Raw genomic sequence first — 8,746 nt, forward strand, 5'->3', positions numbered from 1 at the left:
AGAGAGTTGCACTGATTGTGAGTGACACCATGTAAAGAGCCCTGCGAGACAGACGAGGAACCAATTAACGGCAAAGAAGCAGGTACACAGTTCAAGGTAGTAGGTGAGGATGAAAAACCTCCAAGTGCTACTGCAGTACAAAACCACTTGCTAAAACATCTTACAGAACCTCATTAGCAGCAGCGCACTCTCCTTGACATGGATGACCATGAATGGGAGAGTAGGGACAACTAATTATGGACCGAACATGACGTGGGTGCCTGGAATTTGATCACACAGCAGCACCAATGAAGAGTTCATCCAACTTTAATAACTAAATTATTTGTTGATGGCAAGAACATGCCCTTCTGCCCACAAAAATCACATCAGATGGGTTGTAACAAGAACACAGGCCTACCAGGTTTTAACATGCAGAAATTTTTGTTCCTCTGAATGTTTGGGCATGTAAGTTGTATGCGCTGACAGTCAGTACCACATATGCGCTGCCATCATGGAAATAAACATAAAGCAAATACTTGAAGAAGAAGGAAATAAGAAAATCACCACTCAAATGTGTGGAATTTAAAAGTCAGATCTTAAAAAACAAGTTTTCCACAGACAGGCATGATTTTCGGCTTTCACATAAACAAATTTTGAGGATCTTTAGTAAAACATGTTAGGAGAACCAAGAATTTTCTGGTATTTTTTCAATGGCTAGAAAAAGGAGGAGTGGGCCACTGCAATGCAATGGAGTGGCACCATCAGAGAGGGATCAGCAAAGCAGAACATCTGAAATGCTCAGGTCAAAATGCCATTAAAAATGGAAAAAGAGAATAAATGGTTATGGAGAAAAGACAATCACATTGGCAGGCGGCAAAAAGGGGGCTCCTGAGGATTGTTTTCCAACCACAAAGAGCTTGCAGGTGATTTTACTCACAGCTAGAATGAATTAATAAAAAACGAATGAGGAAATACTATTACTATCCAAAAAAATAATTTAAAGAGGAGACTTTTGCTGCATAATGAAACTGCCCTGTCACCTAAGAAAAAAATCAATTTGGAAAATTCAAGTAAGACAATAACTGTGAGAAAATCATCTTTCATTAAGCTGAAAGTAGCTTAAAAACAAAGAACTGGAAGGCACAGTGTAGGGTAAAACAGATCAGATCTGCTCAAAGAAAGCGGCAAAAAGGAAAACAAAATGATGCTCTAAATCTTGAACCGAGCACAAGAGAATGAGTCCACTATCGAAGGACGTAGAAGAAAAACCTTCAAAAAACTACCTGAAAGACACTTGTAGTGATTGTAAAACTGGCATAGTGTCACAGTCCTCTCCAGAAAATTCATCTACATACTTAAGCTGAATTGGATTTGCAATATCATTGCGTCTTCAGGTGCTTTAAGAACAACAGATAGCTTTTGGCAGCCTTATCGCATGCTGACAGTGTTTTTAGGCTGCGCACTGTCACTGAACAACCAATGCACACCAGCAACATGTGGCACATACCAAACACACCTGTGTTGACTTTCAGAAAGCTTTCAAGAGGATTTCTGCATTTTTTCAGTAACACTGTACAATACCCAGGAAAATTTGTGGGTTTCGTTAGGACACCAGATGGGCCAAAATCTCTAACCAGTTATTTTGGAGTTAATACTGATTTTACCATATTTTGGAGGTAAGAGATCTTCCAGACAGTGAAATTCTGTGGTCAGGTCACGCACGTGTAGGTCTGGACATTGCTGATGGTATCTGCCTCCTGGAGACAGTGATAAAAAACACGCCGCTAAAGAACTGTCAGAACTGAATAAAACATCCTGACGTCAGAAAGTCAAAAAACAAAGGAGGTGAAAACCAGCATGACCTCAGGTGATTATATTGCTCCGTAAGAGGGAAGTCTTGGGAAGTGTTGTTTATTAGCTCACTTATTAAACCAGCAACCTTTGCATGATTGCATCTGTGAGTAAATGACTCAAGTGGAACGCCTTGCTTTTCCATGGCCGGCCTCCAGCAGGGAAATCTAACGCCCTCCGCGACAAGCTGGGAGTCTTTTGTAGCTATGCATTAAACATATACCTGCGGGTCAGGATGGAATGGATGGAAAACTGCTTTCAGCATCGGTATTGTCCTTGGTTACTCAGAGAGACGGAGTTGCGCAGAGTAAGGCAAGTCCCATTCTTGGATCGGGCACGCCTCGCCATCACGCCTTTGCAGAGGGACATTTTCGGCAGAGTATCAACTGAAGCAGCAGCTTTGCAAGAAAATTTGGAAAACTGTGAAGGCATTGGCGTGTGGTAGCGCAGATTAAAGGCAGCTGAACTCTTCCTCTTCTGATTATATGATAAGTAGGTTGAACTAAGACGGGTGGATAAAATGAGAACCTGACTGATCGGCAGTCTCTTCCTTCAGATACTTCTCGCCAAAAGACTTCAGTAGTTAGTTTAGCATCCCGCTGCACACTATTTCAGCTCTTCCTGTCTTGTGAATAAAGTTTTTGGTTACTAAACATTCTAAGAAAACTTTTTTTTTTAATGGGTTTTTTTTTGAGTGTTTAGTTCTAATCTGTTCTGCCACATTTTTCCGTGTCTTCCAGCATAAATGCATCCCTTGGCATGACTACCCGATTGGATTTTGACTCGGTCCAAAATTCACGATGACATTTCTTCAATGCACAGAGCTCAGTGAAAAATCTCTGTCTAGGGCAGTTCACATAAAAGACTCTCTACAGAATAAGGCACAAAACCCATAAAGGTATTTGTCTTTTGAAGCCAATTACTACTCATTGTCCATAATTTAAAGAATTGTCACTGAGCCAGATTCCTGGTTTTATTCTTTTTATTCCTGGGGGGAAAAAAAACACTCTTCTGATTAAACCCTAGTTTCAAATCACATTTAGACACCCAATTACTGTATTAAGTTTATTCCACAGTTTGACATCAATATCATAATCCAGTTACCTACTCCATGCTGCTTTAACTTGTGATAGTGAACATTTTCTGTTCAAGAGATTGTACCGCAGCCACTGGACAGCCATAACTGACAGGATTATGTAAAAACAGTGGCTTATCATGAATGTCCTAACATTTTCTGATGTTAAATACTCACTTGAGAATGACGCAACTGCAAATATTGCCAGTGGTTTTGTTTGCCAAGGTTATATTTTGCCTTAAGTGATGCAAAAGAACACAGGCTCCATTCCTGAAATAGCTGGTCTATAAATATGATACCTTTAGATATCCAGCTGAGCCAATGAATCTTTTGCCTTCAGACTTAAATGCTGGATTATCCCATTTGTGGGGAAAAAAAAAAAAGTAGGCATTTTAGATATTTTGCCTTACATTCTTAAAGCATAAGAGAGATTGATTTTTCCCTATCGTCTTTACTCAAGCCGAGTGAGAAAACTGCTGACATGCTCCTTCCGTTTCCATCTGTGCCTTGCAGCTACCCCGACTCCTGCCATGCCAAACCCCACCCCTTTGGCCAGTTTGCAAAACCTTGTTATATTCTGGTAATAAACCTCCCCTTTGGCTCTCCTCTCTTCTCATCCTCCAAGCATTTTTGAGACCAGGTTTCCTTTCCCCTAATACATCCCAGACACTACTCACACCATAGTGTAGGTTCGTAGGCATCTGCAAATGATTAAAGTGACCATAGGTCTTCCAGAGCTTGACCATCCTCATTTTGAAGGGATTCAAGGTAATGTCCCGCTAGATAATATTATATGGTAGAAATAATCATAGAATCATAGGTTTAGGTTGGAACGGACCTTAAAGATCACCTAGTTCCACCCCCCTGCCACCTCTCAAGCCTGTCCAAGTCCCTCTGGATGGCATCCCTTCCATCCAGCACGTTGACTGTGCCACACAGCTTAGTGTCGTCAGCAAACTCACTGAGCATGCACTCAATCCCACTGTCCATGTTGCCAACAAAGACGTTAAATGGTGCCAGTCCCAGTACTGTACCTGAAGAACACCACTCATCACTGATTTCCACTTGGACATGGAGCCGTTCACCACAACCCTTTGAGAGCGACTGTCCAGCCAGTTCCTTATCCACCAAGTGGTCAAGAAAGAAACCTCAAGAAAGAAGTATCTCTGTTTTCTGGTTAGCAAAAACTAAGTGATACAGCAAACTCAATGATGACCATAGAGAAAGCAAGAATTTCTGAGGATCTATTTAGGGAAGCAGGGATGTGAAGAGAACAAAAACAGAAGAGAAAGCAAGCTGTGCTGCTGGAAAATCTGTAATCCTCTGACCAAACCAATTCTACAAATACAAAGAAGCTACTTCATCCCCAGGTCCTATTCAATCTCTGCACTAGATCTCAAAAGTGCAGAAAAACAGCAAACAGCTGTTCTTGTGGAACAGAGCGAAAGGGAAATGAGGAACGACCGAATGCTACTGCTTAGCTACCCAGAGCGGTTTGCCCCGGACAGTAAAAGCAGGAGCACTCAGACTGAGACTCTGCAGCTGTTGATAAGGCTGGGCCCTATTCCTCTCTACTCTGCTCTGGTCAGACCCCACCTGGAGTACTGCGTCCAGCTCTGGAGCCACCAACATAAGACGGACGTGGACCTGCTGGAACGGGTTTCTATCATGAACTAGTGGACTTGTCTCGTGCAGGTGTTTGATGCAACGGCCTCTCTCAGCAGACCTAACAATCCCCTCTCCCCCGCTACCTCCCACCGCTCGCTTGTACCTTATGCCATGACAGCTCTTATATGCAGTTTTGTAAATAATTGGTGTTTTTCAGGTTGCTGGAAAAAAAAAAAAGTCTTATACTACAATAAGGCTCTTAGAAAAAAGTAACATCTTCAAATAATTCCCCTCTGCTTGAACACAAGTTAGAGGCTTGGATGTCAGTCTTGTAATAAATACATGAGTGCAGCATGGCTACTAAATCTATATTAAATCTGTGGTTTTCTATCATATTGTGGTTTTTAATCACATTTTTACAATGACGGTCAGAATACCATCTTCATCCATTTATCTTCTTAATAATCAGCAATGCTCCTTTGTCTGCTGAAAGATCTTTGGTTTTGCCCACACAAGCCCTAAAAGTAGAAAACATGATGCAACACGCTATAAACTCCTGATCGTATCCATCTACCCACTGAGAACACATCGTTTGCATCTGCTGAAACTGCTCCAGGCTTGGACAAAATGAAATCACTAAGGATACTAACATTTATTAATATAAGAAAAACTTCAAAACCCAAGATCTTCCACTTTATGTCCTAAAATCCACAGAGATCCCAGATCAAACTTTCAAGACACTGAAAAACAGCAGCTCTGCTTAAAGTCAATATAACAGTAATTACTCATCACCTTTGGAAATAAATCCCTAAGTTTGTTTCAAACTGTGTATAAAGAGCATGATCTTCAACTCCGAGGAAGTGTGTGTACTTTTTTCATTTAATATAGTAAGGAACAACACTTTCAGCAGTTTTTAGTTGGTGCTATTTGAGCTACAATCTTTGATTTTGTCCTAGAATTCTTCACATACCTTCTAAAGCCCCAAAGTCCTAGGTGAGCACATCACAGTCTTTTCCTTCTAATTAAAGTCTCTCTTCTTCAAATGCCTTCCCGTCTTTCTCTAGTATAATACTGAGCTCTTTAAGTTTCCCACAAGCTATTATCCACAGAAATTTCTTTGTCCTCAGTTACAGAACCTCATTCATCTCCCTTCAAAAGTTTTTAGACTTTTGCAATGCCGAATAGCAGACAAAAACTTCCAGGTGTTCACTTGTCGCTGGTTTTGCTCATCTAAAACCTAGTGACCTCTGTGTGCAATTCTGTCCAAACCTAGATAGATATTCACAAGTTAACCAGCCACCCTTCATATCACAATGATAAGTATAAAATAAAACAAAATTTTAAATCATAGTCTGTCTGAAGTATGGGAGAAATGTCCCCTAAAATAACCATTTATCTCCACCAAGTACGGGGCGAGATGAGGTACCCAAAGCTGTTCACCGTGCCCGTACTGTAGACATCTAAGGTTAAGCAAGATGAATTCTACTCCAACCGCCGCGTTCTTGGTGCAGTAACTAGGATCCGAAGGCACAGCAGAGATATTTTCACGTAACAGACCATGTTAGGTTATCTGACTAAAGGCTAAGCAAATTAAACACAAAGCCATGGCGAAGATCAGAAGAACAATTAGCGAGCACGCTGACTCACTAGTCCCGAAATCATTGCAGGGGAGTGATTCAGAGCGTTGTCCCTGGTGGAATACCCACTAGAACAAGTGCAGAAACTCCCTAGAAAGCTGTGCAAATTCAGGGATTACCTGAAGGGGTATGAGACTGCTTACAGGATACAGGGGAAACGAGAATTTAGGGACAGAAGAGAGCATTTGGGGACCATGTAAAATTTAATATGGGATTTTTTAAGGGGATTGCAGCAATGTGCAAAACTTACTATGGGATGTTTAAGGAAAGCACCAAAGGCACATAAAGGGAGGGACTAAGGAAGACTGGAGAGAAACAAGCATGGAAAAACCAAGGATAAAGGGGGGCAGTCCCTTGTAGACAGCTTACTCATGACACCTCAGTGCATGAGCCTTGCCCTTCATCGCTGCAGTCCATCTGACGCTATCGTTACACCCTATTTCTAACTGGCCTTGCGTGCACGTGTCAGTGCTCGCACCCTTCAAGTGGGGCTAGCCCACGAGTGGGGTCATAGGAGTCAGTACGAGCCACTGGACCAGGACATGGCTGAGGGACTTGAGGGTCTGGAGGCCAACAGCTGGGAGATGGGTTGTCTCACAGCACCTACCAGACCCATACTGCAGGTGAACATCAGTCCTGGCCCACTGGAGAGAAGAAGGAGGGTGGAGGCAACACCTAAGCACAGCCCATGTTTACACAGGTGGCAGTGAAGGCACTGCTCTCTCTTCTCAGGTGGATTTGTGGCTGGCCACGGGTTTGTTGTTTGTGCTGTGTGTAGGTGCACACTGCGTGCAGGTGTGTGCAGGGGTATTGTTATGGCCTTGGGGATACAGCGTCACAGCAGCCTTGGATCCTTTGGATTGGGAGGGGAAAAATCCCCCCTGGTCCCAAAGGTCAGGGGATTCTGCTGCCACAAACAAAGTGAAGAAACCCCACGTGGACACTGGCAAAAACACTCCTGTGGAATTTTTAGTTGGTCTAGAACTTTTACTTATTTCCATATACACCTCAGAAACCTGAGTGGCAGTTTAGCTTGTTTTAGACATCTAATATATAAACAGAATAAAAGAAATTATTTTATTCAAATATCTGTATCATTACATAGCCCATCTATGATAAAACAGGAATAAAGCATTGATGACTCCACAGATGCCTTATCATGAAACAGCTAAAATTCACCAAGGCTATGAATACTGATTTAAATGTTTCTGTATCACAGAAGTTATTTCTCTTTCAAAACAGTCTTTAAATATCTTCCCAGAGTAAGAATACATACAGAAGTGGTCTTTTTTAATCAGTAGGTATGTAGGCACTGCATTTGATTTAGAAAATAGCCCATCATCACCTTTATTTTCTTTCTTTCTTCTTTTTTTTTTTCCTCTGCAATCACACCAAAATTTTGAAGGCAATCATTAACATTTTCCTCATATTTACAATATCTTACGTGATGCTAATGGTTTTATTCTACATACACTCGGGTATGCGTACATGCAGATGCATGGATCCATATCTTTTTGCATATAATGATTTTGCTAAATCTAGGTGACTCCTTTAAGGTGATTAAGATGAGGCCTGATTACACCTCTCAAGTCACTGAGGGAAAATAAAAAGAACAAACCATCAAATAAAAAAATAATTAAGAGCTTCAGCTCCTTTAATGTAATTTCTAAACCATTTCAGTGATGGCCTGTGACAGACTTGGATGCGCACTTCTTGCAAGCAGAGCTACCACTTGGCAACTACTATATTTAAATAAATAAGTTTAAAAACCGTACCCTGAGTATTGTGGCATTACGTATTTTTGGTGGATGGCCACAAAAAGTGCTGGAGACCAACTGTAAGAGTTTCCAGAAGGGACAAATCAACAGCAGCTAGCCCTACACCACACAAATACATGGCCAGGGATCCTCTGAACAGACAGATTGCGATCGCCACCTGCAAAATTCTAAAAGACTGATTTCCAACCAGAAAGCCCCAGCCCACACCCACACCAGGTTTACAACTAACATGTTTCTAACAGTCATAGTAAGACTTAATTTCGGAAAGGAGACTTTTTCCTGTAATGCTAAGGGGGTGCTCCACTTGATGACACGACTAAGATCTCTGAACAAGACCACACACATTGAATTTGGAAAAGGAATTCATACCCAAATACACACCCTCCGAGTACCCTTCTAACTTTAAAATTCCTTTTTTCAGCATGCTGTTACAATCTCTCTAGCAGCGTTTTTAGCCAACCCTGATTGATCCTTTGAGTTACTCCACTTGGATGCTTGTCTGAAAGCAATAGCACACAAAAGTCTTTGAACACAAAGAGATCCTTTGGACATGACTGATGCTGTAGAGATCCACACCAACATCACACTGTAACCAAACTAACTTCAGAACTGAAAGCTCTCTAGTTACATCCAGAGTTCCGCACCAAAAGCTAATAAATTCCACACAGCAGGACTTGTTCACACGAGAGGTTATCATGACTCAACAAATCAACAACCAACCACATCAACTCAAGCTAAACTGACAAGGCTGAAAATTTTTAATCACATTCCAGAAGATTAGTCTGGTTTTGCAAATTGTGCAAGACTTGACTACAGCT

Source organism: Charadrius vociferus, unplaced genomic scaffold, assembly GCF_000708025.1.
Source record: "Charadrius vociferus isolate BGI_N301 unplaced genomic scaffold, ASM70802v2 scaffold15, whole genome shotgun sequence".
Classification (NCBI taxonomy): domain Eukaryota; kingdom Metazoa; phylum Chordata; class Aves; order Charadriiformes; family Charadriidae; genus Charadrius; species Charadrius vociferus.